We start from the raw sequence: 14961 nt of genomic DNA, 5'->3' as shown, positions 1-14961 counted from the left end.
ATGATGGCTATTCTAACAGGGGTGAGGTGGAATCTTAGCGTGGTTTTAATTTGCATTTCCTTTATTGCTAGAGATGGTGAGCATTTTTTCATGTGTTTTTTGGCCATTTGAATTTTTTCTTTTGAGAAAGGAAAAAATCTTTTTTTTTTCTTTTTGGTATTGGAGATCAAACTAAAGGCCTTAAGTATATTAGGCAAATACTATACCACTGTGCTATACCCCAATCCCTCAAAACATTCTTCATGAAGCCAACATCTACTTCTTTCTTTTTTCAGTTCAAACAGACTAATGGTACCTGGTTCTCCTGAAAGCCTGATAATAAAGCTATAAAATCACCTGTGGTCAGCCTCCACACTTCACCTTGACATGGATACTAATTGCCTAGGGTGTACAACTGTGAAGGAAATGCTATGCCTGATCTCCTACAGAGCTCAATGTTCAAATACTTGTGTAATAGCCATGGTTTGGGTTCAAACCTGCTTCTTTTAGAACACAAAGGACCCAAAGAGCTCTGCCCAGCATAAGTGATTTGCTCATTCAGGCTACTGGCAACTGAACCTCAGTGACAGGGCCATCCTACACCATCCAGACCTCCAAGGGCACCTTGTTCAGTGTCGCTGAACTAGGAGCAAGAATGCTATTTGAAGTACTAGCTCTTTTTACTTCAGAATAACAAAGATTTCCATCTGTACTGCTAAATAGGTAACATCTTTTGTCAAGAAACACATGAAAGATGACTTGGTTTTCCCAGAAAACTATTTACTTTTGATGGTTCAGGAGCAAATCGCTCATGCTTTTTTTAATTTTTTGACTTCTGACTTCTCCTCAAGGAACTTAAAGGATTATCTTTTGCTACTGGTAGACAGTATTTTTCTGGAGGGAAAGAACTCTAGCATTGAGCTCTAAACAGAGGGTTGGAGGTCATCCATGGAACAAACATTTTAAAAATAAGACCAGATCCTAGCTCACAGGGAAGACACAGTTGATAGGTTAGTACAGAAGGACAAACACTATCTTAAGAGTGGGATGTAGACATGGGGATGTCTTGTCCATTTTACACCTCATCAACATGTGCAGAACTGAAGCTCTCTGAAACTACTCTTGCAACCAGCTCAGTATAGAACCTCGCTGAGTCAGCGTGGGTACTCCTAGAGATGTCACCAGGATAGAACTAAGTATGCAAGAGGAGTGGAAACAGAATGTAAACAGAAAAAGACTCAGGTCTGGATGCAGGGCTAACACTTGAGAAAGGAGAGAGAAAAGGAAGGAGGGTTAGAGAAGAGTCTCAGCTGGCAGAAGGGTTCTGACAAAGTATTGAGGAGGCTACCAGGAAGTCTGAGAATACAGACTGCCTGATAGGGAAGCTCCACCTGTTAATCTCTCTTGCAGTATTTAGGATGGTATTCTATATGTGACTGGTTATTTCATCATCTGATTTCCTTATTAAGGAGTGTTTCCTGAATGCAAAGACCACATTGATTTCTGCTCATTATTGAATCCCCAGCATTAGCAGGGTGGCTACGTTTTGTAGATACTACCAAATATTTGTTGGAGGAAGTATCTAAAATGGTTATTTTATTTTTAGTGCTGGGGATTGAACTCAGGGCCTTGTGCTTGCTAGGCAAGCACTGATTTTTTTCATTTTTATTCACATCACCTATCAGGTGTAAAGTTGGCATTTCCTATTTTGAACAACAGTGCTATGTAGTCAACTCTAGAACACTGAAAATCAGATAAAATCTCTAGTTTCACAAGGTCAAAGACCAAATCCGGACTCTAGAAATCACCAAGATAAGATTCCTGGCCAGTCTTTGCCACCTGACACTCTATTCACAAAAAGGAAACCAGGATTTGGATTTACCTTCAAGAGTTTCTCTTTCTCTTTTCCTAGCCTTCATTGTCCCAGAGACACTGAGTTTTTGTAGTTGTTGTTGTTGTTTGGTTTGGTTTGTAGTACTGGGATGTGAACTCAGGGCCTTGCACTTGTCAGGCTCTTCACTTAAGCCACACCCCCAGCCCCCAGACACACTATTCATGCAAAAGCAACTTGAGCTCTACTTTGCTCTCAAAGGTCCCAAGCACTGTCCCATGTTGAAGAAGAGGCTTGTTCCAATGTTTCCTTTGATTTCCCCCACTTTTCTTTCATATTACATACCAAAAGCACCATCTTCAGAAGGGGAAAAATGGGCTATTGCTTTTCTAAGGTTATCATTTGGTATTGCCCCACTCTCCCACTGCTTCTGAGAGAAATATTGAAATCTCCTGTGTCAGTCACAGGCCAAGGCCTCCATCATGCATGAAAGGTGCCAAATTCCAAACATGAAAACCAACATAACACTAGCCAGGTTAAACTGTTTTTCTGCTCAAGTTTTCAGACTGCCCTATCGTGATCTGTAACAAAAACTTTTACATTTGCTGGACAACACACTGACACACACCCACAGATCTAATTGTACTTGGAGTATGGAGTCATGTCAATGTTTTCCAACAGCAAATGGGTAGAAATGCCTGCAGAAGTATTTCTCTGTCCAGTGCTGGACAGAGCTGAGGGAATTCTATTAAACTTTTCAGGAGTGCTGTTTTAGCAAAACAGTGGTCTAATTAAATATAGCATAATTGTTAGGTTAAATTTGAGAAGCCTTTCAGAAAGACTATAGAGACTCCTTAGTCTTTTATGTCAAGATAATAAGGCCCAAACTTTGAAAACTCTCCTGTTATCATGAAGACACCACTTTGACCATTTGACCATCACAGAATGTCTGTCACCAAGCATCCATTGTTTGTCAAGGATGACTTGGTCACTGCCCTGGAGGAACCCACATGGAGACTAACAGAAAATACTATGCCAAGTATTTTCTTCTTTATATTGTTTCATTTCCTTCCTAAAATCCCGAGGTGATTGTGATTATTAATCCCATCCCACAGGAGAAGGAACTAAATAGTTAATTACTGTGCTCCAAATCAGAAGGCCAAGGCTTGGGACCCCTAGGGTATATATGGATGAGCACCACTTAGATCAGGAAGTCTAAACCTTAGGCTTGCTGTCCAGTTTTTTTAAATCGGGTGAAAGATTCCCCCATTCACCCACTTTTTATTTCCCTGCTGGCACAGAATGAAGTGTCTGGTACCTCATGGTCAGGTCCCCTCCAAAGGGGACCCTTTAGAAGCTTGGTCCCAGCACCCAAGGCCAGCACACAGAAGCGCCACAACGCCCAGGTGAGCGTGAACTGGCTGATCCAGAGGCGCGAGAGGCGCAGGTGCCTTTCTCGTCCCGAGCGCCTAGTCATGTGCGTGCGCGGGGCTCACGGCGCGCACTCGGGGACCGGGCTCCATTCCCACCGCCGCGGCCCGGCCCTCCCCGCCCCTCGCCCTGGCCGCCGGCCCGCGCCCGCCGCGTGCCCCGCGCTGTCCGCGCGCCCGGCCCGGGTCCCGCCTCCCGCCTCCCGCCTCCTGGAGGATTTCGCTTTCGCTTTCCTGCTGCTGTCGTTGAGGAAAATAAAACGGCCGTGGCCAGGGCAGACGCAGCTGCTGTTCCGGGCGAGGGGCGCAGAAGGGACCCCGAGCCTTGCGCCGCGGCGCGCGCCGGGCGAGGTAAGCGCGGCCCCCGGCGGCCGCCTCGCGGGCTCCTCCTTGCGGAGCCAGAAGGCCGGACACGGGTGGCCGTGGTGTCGCGGTCCGGGCCAGGGGCTTCGACTGAGGGGTTGGGGGTGGGGGTGGGGAGCCCCGAAGCGCGGCACCCCGGGGTGTGCGCCGCTTAGAAGACCTGGGAGGCCTCAAACCCGCGCGCCGAGAACCCAGCAGTCGGGGTCGAGGTGGGATGGTGGCTGCACCTCGGGCCACCTGAGCCCACGTTTCATTTTTGTACTTTCACCGACCTCCCGGGTTTCGGTAAAAATCAAAGTGGGAAGATGCATCTAAGAGACCAAGCAGAACCCCTCAGCTAAGCCCTGCAAGGAGGGCTGACCTACCTTTGTCACCTGTCAGATGACAAAGTCCTGGTACTTTTCCTTTCTTGGTCTCCCAGATCTGAAGGCGCACGTTGGGGTGACTTCTTTCTAAGCGGTCCCTGACCTAGCAAACTGGCAGCGCCCCTCTCTCGGTTGTCGGGGAACTGGGCCAGGATTATAGACCCTCTCCCAATGTCTCTCCCACCTGGAGACAGAGCAAACCCCTGCGCTCAGAGACCAAGCTCTTTCCTGACCAGGAATGTCTCTGCCGTATTCCAGCAGAAGTTTGAAAGACGGGGGTTGCCTAGTCCTTGCGCTTGGCTGTGGATAAACACTCACATCTCACTTGTAAGAACTGGGCTCCATCCCAGTCTGTGGACACGGCCCTGCCCTTTGGATGACCCCCATCCCTGGCAAGAGAAGATACATATGGTGAGTTACCCACAAGACACCAAGTGTAGGACCAGAATAGATGAAGGTGAAGGCTAAAGGTAACTGACCAAATCATCAGGCACTGGCTTGCATTTGAGGGAGGACAGTTTTGTGTGCCCATCCCAAGAACCCCTCCCCATTACTCAACTTTTGTCTCATAAAAATGAATTCATCCCAATCACATAAATCTGATCAAAAGCCCAACCGAAACAATTTTGAAAAGGCCGTCTGAGTGTGATAACAGATGACCCAAGGTCCTAGTTTTTAAAAATAAGGTCTCCCCTCAGCTCCATGCCAGGGTGGTGTTGAATATCCATTGCTTTTAGTAAATACTGCTGTTTCACCAGCCAGAAATTAGACTTCATCTCAGTTTTGTGACTGGCTTTCAATGAACTATTCATTTTCTCCTGTACTCCCTTCTTTCCCCCTCCTGCTAGCTGAATTTAACATACATTTATGGTTATTTCTCTTTCCTCCCTTGTCTTCTCTGTGTGGGTGAGAGGGGGAGGGAGAAGTGGTGTCCTGGACAGCACCTACCACATTTCATCACTTGGATCTTGCTTCCATCTTCCTGAAACCTGACTCAGCTGAGGACCTAGACTATCTGTCCCATTACCTTTTCTCCATAGCTTGATTATTCATTGGTGTAGCCACCAGCACGTGCTATACTTTATTTTTACGACATTTTTCATTAAGAAATACCCTGTGTTAGGACCAGAGGTGTGGCTCAATTGGTAGAGCACCTGCTTTGTAAGTGGGAAGCCCTGAGTTCAAACCCCAGTCCTACCAAAAAAGAAAAGAAATACTGTGTGGGATTTTACTTATTTTCCTTTATCTTTTAGGCCTCAGCTCAGGGCACACTGCAATCTTTGGTCCATTCAGAGCCTGTATTTCATTTTGTTTTGTTATTTCCCCCATGTATCTTTCATTTCTCTCCCACCAGTCCCTCAGTGGTACAAAGCCATGATAAATATGCATATTTGTTGTTTATTCCTTCCAAATGCCCTTCATTATATGTGTGTTAGAAATATGTGTGTCTTTGAAAGGCAGGTCATGTTTTGTTTTTGTTGTACTAAATAGGCACCATTGTGCTATATCTCATTCTTTCTGTTTTTTCCCCTTAGTATTACTTTTTTTTTAGTCAATCCATGTCAGTATTTATGAATGTAGTTTATTACTCCTGGCTGTTGCAAGAGATTCTCTGAGATGGATGTATTGTATGAATGGATAGATAGAGAGAGAGAGAGAGAGAGAGATGTAGAGAGAGGTGACATTGCTGGTTCTAGGATAATGATATGCTAACTTACTAAAAACTGCCACTTTGCACTGCGGAACACCTCCATCAGTTTCCTCCCATCAGCAGTACATGAAAAGTCCCTTTCCCAACATCTGTCTGCACTGACTATTATCTAAGTTGGTAGTTTTTGTCAGTCTGGTACGTTAAATCAGTTTCCATTTTTGTTTTGGGTATATCTTTATATTGTTGTGCCATTTATGAATTGCCTAGCCATCTTATTTGTCCTTTTTTTTAGGTTTCTGATACTTTTTTATCTGGTTTATATTTTGTATATTAATATCCATATAAATTAAAATGGTAACCATTTATCAGATGTTAAGTGTTGTAAGACTTCTAGACTTGTCACCCATTTGTTAGCTACATTTATGATCTTCTTTTTCTTTTTATCACTATTAATAGCCTTATTCAAGCTGTTAATATTATTTATATGCCATAAGATTCACCTGTTCACAGTGTATAATTTGGTGGCTTTAGTGTAGTATTTATAGACTTATATAACCATCACCATAATCTAATTGTAAGACATTTTGTTACTCCAGAAAGTAACCCAATTCCTATCAGCAGTCACCCCTCCAATGTCCAATAACTCCCTTCTCAGTCCTAGGAAGTATTATGCTTTCTGTCGCTATAGATTTACCTATTTCTGGAAATTTCATATACCCGGTATGCAATCTATTGTGACTGGCTTCTGTCACTTGGCCATTACATATATCAGTAGTTTGTTCCTTTCTATTGCCCACTAATATTCTATCATGTGGATATATTGCATTTTGTTTATTCATTCATTAGCCTATGGGCATTTGAGTTATTCTTCTTTTTGGCTATATTATAAATAATACTGCTGTGAACAGTCACATACAAGTATTTGTGTGGATATGCATTTTCTTTTACAATCTGAAGAATTTTTATTATTGTTCTCATACCTATTATACCATGAGTTTATAGGGAATAGGTTTCATAGCTCAGGCACCTTTCCACTGGTTCTCACAAAGTGCGCTTTTCTGGATAAAGCAGTCTGGCGTGCAACAGAACCGGGCTCCTTTCTCTTTGGCCTTCTTCTTCTTCTTCTTCTGTTCTTCTTCTTCTTTCTTCTTTTTTTTTTAACTTTTTATCATTTTCCTTCACAAGTCTCAGGTAGCTATCTCAGCTCTTAGAGTGCTTAATGTATTCAATATGCACATTAATTCTCTTGACAAGAATCTTGCCTTTAACTTGTTGTTTTCAACAATGCCAACCAGACGCTGGGTGACATTGTAAACTCTTCAAGTCTTGCTGCCATGACATTTGTGGACCTTTCTTTTTTGAACAGTACCCATTCCCTTGATGTCTACAATATCAACTTTCTTGTATAGTCACTTATATGTGGCCAAAGGAACAACTCTGTGTTTCCCAAAGGCCCTGAGAACATATATTGGGTACCTTTGTTCTTTAGGTGAATTACTGGTAGATGATAGTTCTTGCCAAAAGGCTATATACTTTTATTTATCTTGAGTATATACTTAGAAGTGAAATTCTTGGGTCATATGGTAACTCTTTCTTAAAACTTCAAGGAACTTCTTTACTGTTTTTCAAAGTGGCTGCACCATGTTATATTCTTATCATCAAGACATGAGGGCTCTAATTTCTCCCATTCTCACCAGTACTTGCTTTTGGTTGATTTTTTTATTATAGCCATCTTCATAGGTTTGAAGTTGTAGCTCATGGTTGTTTTGAATCATACTTCCCTGCTGGTTAACTGTGTTGAGCATTTTTATAGTTGTTGTTTGTTTGTAGCCTGGACCTCTCCATCCTCCTGCCTTCTGCCTCAGCCTCCTGAGTGCTGGGATTACAGTGTACATCACCATGCTCAGCTTTCTTTTCTTTGGTTGGAGTGGGGTTCGAACTCAGGGCTTCGTGCTTGCAAAGCAGGCACTCTATTGCTTAAACTATGCCACCAGTCCATTTTGCTTTGGTTATTTTTGGAGATAACCTAGGCTGAAAACAATTTGCCTGGGCTGTACTTGAACCATGATCCTCCTGATCTCAGCCTCCCAAGTAGCTAAGATTACAGCTATGAGATACTGACACCCAGCTCTTTTCTTTTTTTTTTTTTTTTTGGTGGTAGTGTTCTTTGAAGCACAAAAAGATTTAAATTTTTATCTCTTGTAATTGTGGTATCATATCCAAAAAATCCTTGCTTAATCGAAAGTCATGATGAGTCATTCTTATGTTTTCATCTAAGAGATATTTTATAGTTGTAGCTCTTGCCTTTAAGTCTGTGGTCCACTTGTGTTTGTTTTTTTCTTAAATATCAAATTTTTAAATTTTCTGTGGTTGTTATATCATTTTTCCCTTTTGTTTTTTTCTATTTTTGTCTTGTTTAAGAAACCCTTGCCCAGCTGAAGATGATAACAAAATATTTTTCTACATTTTCTCCTACTAACTTCATAGTTTTTTCTTCCACACTTACATTTTTGTCTAACTGCATTTTGATTTTATTGCTATGACTTTATAAGCCCTATCCTTTTGTTCTTCTTCCAACTCTTTTTGGTTTGTCATGGACATCCAATGAAATTTCAGGAGGACATTTTTAGATCTGTTTGTTTGTTTCACAAAAAAGTCCTAAAATTTTACTGGAGTTGAATTGAAATTATAGGTTGATCAGGGAGGAATTAAAAACTCAAGAAAACATCAAGTAAGCTCATCTATGGTTTCTTTTTGTTTATTCATGCTCTCCCTTCCCTTCCTTTTTTTTTTTTTTTGGGTGGTTACTGAGATTTGAACTCAAGGCCTCAGTCTTGCTAGACAGGTGCTCTGCCACTTGAGCCATGCCCCCAGCCCTTTTTTGCTTTTAGTTATTTTTCAGGTAGGGTTTTGAGTTTTTTCCCAGGGCCAGCCTCAGGTCTGAATCCTCCTTCCTGCATATCTGGGATCATAGGTGCATGCCACCATGCCTGGCTTGTTTGTTGAGACTGGGTCTCACTAACTTTTTGCCTAGACTAGGTTCAAGCCTCAGTCCTCCTGAGCTCTACTTCCTGAACAGCTAGGGTTGCAGATAAGAGCTACCAAGCTGAGTGCCTGCTTTCTTTTATGTACTTTTCATAGAGTTTTAATTTTTTCTCCACAAAGCTCTTATGTACTCTTTATTAAGGTAATTTTTAGATTCAGTGATACTACTATTGTAAATGATATCTTATTTTGTTACATTATTGTCAATTACATGCTTTTTATTATTTGTTTTAGTTGGTTACTACTGGTGTGTGAAGAAATGTGATCAGTTATTTTTAGGTTAGTCTTTTATCCAGCAATCTTTCTGGGCTCCTCTTCATTCTTATAGTTTTCTGTGGATTATCTTGGGATTCCTTTGTAAATAATTATGACAGTTGTAAACATTGACACCTTTTGCCTCTATCATTCTATCTCATGGAGTGGTGATAGCAGACATCTTTGTCCTGTTTCATTTCTTAATAGACATAGTTTCTCTATTAAGTTGGATGTTAACTATGGGTTGGTAGATGATAGCTTTTATCAAGTAAAGAAGTCCCTTTCCATAGAACTTGAGGTCCTAAAGAAAATCCCATGTATTACTTTCCAATAAAAATTTAATAAAATATATTGTGCAGCTTGGCTAATCCAGTAAATAATCAAGCAACAAAACAGAGAAGGTGGTGAGGAAGACAGGGCTTGTTCTCCGAATTCTACTTCTCTAAGAGTTTTGGTGTTTTAACCATGAATACTTTATCAGGTGCTTGCTCGGTATGTGACAAGATGATCATGTGATCCCTTCTCCTGCAAGTTTATCATTACCTGAAGTTGGGCAAATATTTCTTCTTTTTCTCTATTTTTCAGACAGTTTGTTTAAGATAGAGGTTATCTGCTACTAGGAAGTTTGCTAGAATGCACTTGTACAACCTTCTCAACCTGAGACTTTATGAGAAAGAAATTTTAAAATTATTTAAATTTCTTAGTCAGGCATGGCAGTACACTCCTGTAATCTCAGCACTTGGAAGGTGAAGGCAGAAGGAGCTCAAGTTCAAGGCCAGCCTGGGCTACATAGCAAGACCTTGTCTCAATTTTTGAAAATCTCTTAAATGATTATTCACATTTTCTGTCATTTTTGTGCCAATTTTGGCAATTTTTATTTTCTAGAAATTTATTCATTTGTATTTAAAAATTCATTGTCACAGTTATCTATGTATTTTTTTTTTTATTTAAATGTCCATTATATTTGTCATTCTCTCTTTTTTCTATAGCCTTTGTAAAAAAAATCCTGTCAGTTATTCTTCATTAGTCTTCCTAGAGCTTTGTCTATTTTCAAATAAATACTTTGGATTTTGTTAACCACCTTTATTTTTTGCCTTCTATCTCACTGATTCTGCTTTTATATTTAGTATTTATTTCTTTATGTCTCTTTGGCTACATGCATTTTGTAACAGATTCAAAAAGTGTAGACATTCATAAAGTAAAATAGTGGTAGAGCACCTTCCTATCAAGTGCAATGCCCCAAGGTCAACCCCCAATACCACCAAAAAATAAAATAAGAAGGTGAGATAGGAAAGTCCACTCCAGCCTCCTGTGAACTGGCTCTCTATAGGCAACCACAGTTAACACGTTGGCATCTTTTTCTGGACCCTTTCCTGACTCTTACAAACATTTTACTACAATTTCCCAAGCTGTGTAAGTCATCGAACTCTATTTGTGGTGTGCACACACATACATACACATGCACATCTATTAAAATGTAATACAATAACTTATCCATTTCTCATTCATGGGCATTAGGTTGAAAGTCTTGGTGTTTTAATAGTGGAATTTAATTCATTTGTATTTATTTTGATCACTGATAGGGGTGGTCTTATTTCAGTTTTGCCATATATTTATCGAGTTCTTTCCTCCTTCCTTCCTTCATCAAGGTTACTTTGTCCCCTTTTTCTTCCTTTTTTTTTTTTTTGAGATGGGGTACTGGGGTCTCGCTACGTTGCCCAGGCTGACCTCGCAATCGCCCTGGTACATTACGGGTATGCACCACCATGCCTGGTTTTCCCTCCTTTTATTTAGAGATTTGAAAGGTCTGACTCTTACAAGGGGCCACTATTCAGTTCTGAAACATTGACATGTTTTCCTATCAATGACAAAAATTAACCAGAATCTATAACTTCCTTCCAAACATGCTTTTATTTTTCTTCTTCCCCATCTTTCCCCAACAGGCTCATAGCGTTCCTGCCCAGGGATTTTTGAAATAATTTGGAAGCTTCTGATTGTTATTAACTCTTTGATGATTCAAAATACACCTTTTTATTTTTGAAATCTTAACAATTGGATTGATCTGTAACTCATTTGTACAATTGAATATTACAGAAGAATAAGAAAGTTTAAACATGTCTTTTTTACCATTTTTGCTGACTTACTGGGAGTTGGTAGTGAATTATATCTTCTGAGTAATCCTTCTCTGGGCTGATATTTCTCAAAAATCTACTTTGGAATTCATGTTCTTCTGATCCTCAGTTGACCTTTGCTGGCACAAAGACATTCTGAAATATTTGCAAATGCTGAAGTCACTTCCTCCTGTTGTACTGAGTTTACTTTAGCCTGGTTAAACCAAGCACAATATCAGTTTGTATAAACTTACTACTAACTGAAGGTCCATATGGTAGCCCTGCCCTAGGATCAGGGACAGGCTAGAGGAGTATAAAAACAGCCTTTAAAAATTCAGCTGCTGAATATTTTACACTAAAAAGCTTAGAAGTTTTGACTATACTTTTGTTTGTAATACTTAATATTTATGAAGGTGAAGTGCAGCGAGCACTCTCATTGTAACCTGGCAAACGCTATGGATACTGTTCGTGCTCAGTTTATCAAAAGCTTTGTTTTAGTGTCCTAGTTATATATCTTAAGCCCCGTAAGGCTTAAGATATATATTAATATATAACCACACATATATATGTGATATAACCACACATATTTCCTATGTGTGGTTATTCTAAGTATGCAGAGATATTCTGGGTGGAACACGTGTGTGTGGCGTTATCTGACACTGACTTGTACAGTGAGAAAGTTACTTCTCTCATCAGTTTCCTTTGAATCTTCTCACCCAGGGAAGAAGATAAACCTCAGCTCCATGCCAGTATGTCTTTAACATGTCTCTAAACCTTCCTAATCTTCCATTTGGTATAAAAGAATGAGCAAACGGATAGCACTACTTAGTATCTTAACTACTTTTTTGGAACAGGTGTCCTTGTAAAATCGAGAATGGCCTTGAACTCAGTATGTAGCCCAGGCTGGCCTTAAACTCTTGATCCTCCTGCCTCTACCTCTTAAGTGCTGGGATTACAGATCTGTGCCACCACACTTGACACTTAGTGTTTTATTTTCATTCTAATAAACTGTGTATTTTTATGATTGCTTTCATTTCATGCTGGTTTTCCGTTTACAATAGTAAATAAGGTTTGTTTTCAAATACATTTTCTTGGTAGTTACTAGGGTTTGAGCTCAGGGCTTTGCACTTGCTAGGCAGATGCTCTGCCACTTGAACCATGTCTCCAGCCCTTAAAATACATTTCTTTATGGGCAGAAATGAGGTGATCGAAAGAGAAATGTTAAGTATAATACAGATGGTGTTTAATCATGGAAAAATAGTAATAGTAATGTAAGAACATGGGAACATGACCCTAGGGAAGTAATTAGAGCTGGAGACACAGACTTATACTCCAGGATGTTCCTCCCAATGTGGTTATGTCATCATAAAATTAGGAACCACTCAGTTATCCAGCCTGATGGGATTGGTTAAGTGATTCTGATATCTTCATATGATGGATGGAATATGGCCAAATATTAAAAAGTATCTTGAATAACATAGAAAATTTATATGGTATTAATTAAATAAAACTTCTTGTGAAAGAAAGGTGTGTACAGAATCCCAAAAGTATGAAGATTCACATACTGTTTGTTAGCAAAGAGTTTTTATGTAATATGCACATGCACATACATACACACAAAATAGGGGTTGGGTGTGGTGGCTCATGCCTGTAGTCTCTGCTACTTGTGAGGTAGAGATCAGGAGGATCATAGTTTAAGGCTAGACTGAGTAAAAAGTTAGTGAGACCCCATCTCAATTAATAAGCAGGGTGTGGTTGTACACATCTGTGGTTCCATCAATGTGAGAGGCATAGGTAGGAGGATGGCTGTTGAGGCTGGCCACAGGCAAAAATTCAAGACCCTACCCGAAAAATAAATAAAACAAAAAAGAGCTTACAAAAGTACCCACATGATCATATATATATACATATATATGTTTGTAATACTGGGTCTGTTTGAGGGAACTAGGTGGGAGAGGAAAAGAGAATGACAGAAAGTGAGTAATATCAAAATACATTGTATCTGTGTGAAGATAGGGTAAGGAAACACTGAAAGCTGTTGAATAATAATGGGTGGAGGGAAAAGGATAGAGAGAGTAATAGAGGTGGTAAATCTGATCTGAGTGCAATATATTTCTGCATGAAACACATGTGAGCAATGAATGTACACTTTAAAAAATGAAGGACAGGAAGGTAAAAAAGTCCTGTTCAGGAATGAGTACCAGCCATGGCAGGGAGAGAGGGAGGATGAACAGCTGGCCACAAAGGAGGGTGAATATGGTCAGTGTACTTTATGTACTTGTATGAAAATAGAACAATGAAACCTATTGAGATTGTTTTAAGAAATGGGGAGGAGGATAAGGAAAAATAATGGAGGAAGTGAATTTAACCAAGGTTTTGTAAGCATATATGGAAATGTCACAATGAAACCCCCTGTGCAGCTAAGATATACTAATAAAAATTTTTAATGGAGGAGGGGCGAGAGCATGGTAGAGAGCTTGGTAGAGCAAGTATGAGGCCCTGAGTTCAAACCCCAGTACTGTCAATACATATACCAAAATCATTTGGTGGGGGGACTAAGTAAACATTTCCAAATGATTACCTTAGGATGTCTGGGAGATTTTTGTGTTTTTCAGCAATACACGTGTCAGTTTTGTCACAGCACACATTAGTCAAAACAATACACACATGCATCGAATTTTTAGTTAACTTGCTCTGGCACTAAGAGCACTGCCTGGTATTTTGCTGTGTTCAGGCACACTAGGGTCCTTTCATACTTCTGGAATCCAGTTAGGTCCCTGTGGCCTGCTGTACCCCAAACCCCCCTTGTGTTATCTCTCAGATACTTGGCCTTGGTGGGGGTATGTTTATGCTTATGGAGTAGAATTGAGAGAGTATTTCTAAAATTCTCTTAAATCATTTTATTGCTTTTTTCTTCTCAGAGGCACCATTAGGCAGGACTAAATTAGGATCCCACTTTCTGTGTGTGGCATGGGGTATTGGAGTTTGAACTCAGGTCCTCATGCTTGCTAGGCAGGCACTCCACCACTTGAGCCACTCCACCAACCCTGTTTTGTGTTGGGTATTTTCGAGATATGGACTGTCTTCAAACCACCCAGTGATCCTCCTGATCTCTGCCTCCTGAGTAGCTAGGATTATATGTGCCCAGCAGGATCCTACTTTTTAAGTAGGTGGATCATTAAGTAGGAATTTAACAGGAATCTCAGAGATTCTGAGAAAAGGCCTCCTCCTTTCTCCTTTATTTTTTTCTTTAATTTCTGCATTAGTCTACTGATTGTGAAATTTCCAAATGTTTATATAACTGTGGTTGTGCATCACCTGGGTTGGAGATGTGTGTATTTAAATTTAGAAAGCTCCTTTACAGAATTGCAAAAATCTATTCAGGAAAAAAAAGGGAGAGAGAGAGAGAGTCCACTATAAGGTAAGGGCTAATGCTTGGAAGAAATAATTGCTGCCTTTCACCTAGTGAAAAGAATAAATTCCCCAGGTGCTACTTCTTAGAGCTACTCCTGGAGACTCCTAGACTCTTTGTGTGGGAGCAGGGTTGGCATGGTCTCATATCTCTGGTGTATGCTTCCTCCTTCCATAGCATGCTAGGCTCCAGCCAGGTGAGCCTGCCAAGTCCTGAACCTGGAGGAGGCCTGCCGGGCTATTAATACTTGCCAGATTGACTTCCCCTCCTGCTCTTTTAACACCACCACTCCTGTCCCCATGACACAGTCACCACGGTGCTGCAAGCTCTCTTGCCTGGGCAACACCAGTGGCCTCCAATGCTGCCTGCCTCTCCTTCCCCTTACTTCCAGTCTGGTTTTTCACAGAAGCCAATAATGCTTGGTAACAAAGAGCCTCCTACTGCTGGCTCAACAAATTACCACAAACTTAGTGCCTTAATTACAAGTGTATCGTTTTATAATTCTAGAGGTCAGAAGTC

The 14961-nt window shown here is 40.6% G+C and overlaps 1 long non-coding RNA gene across 1 annotated transcript in view; it reads left to right on the top strand.

Annotated features, from left to right (window-relative positions):
* The first annotated feature begins 3419 nt into the window (after positions 1-3419).
* LOC109694190 (uncharacterized) overlaps positions 3420-14961 on the top strand; it is a 67240-nt gene continuing 55698 nt past the window's right edge. Inside the window, exon 1 of the long non-coding RNA XR_002213089.2 lies at positions 3420-3591. This is a non-coding gene — a long non-coding RNA (uncharacterized lncRNA). The remainder of the gene's footprint in view (positions 3592-14961) is intronic.

Source organism: Castor canadensis, chromosome 16, assembly GCF_047511655.1.
Source record: "Castor canadensis chromosome 16, mCasCan1.hap1v2, whole genome shotgun sequence".
Classification (NCBI taxonomy): Eukaryota; Metazoa; Chordata; class Mammalia; order Rodentia; family Castoridae; genus Castor; species Castor canadensis.
Note: the sequence above shows the minus strand (reverse complement) of the source record. Positions and strands in the feature narration are given on the sequence as shown.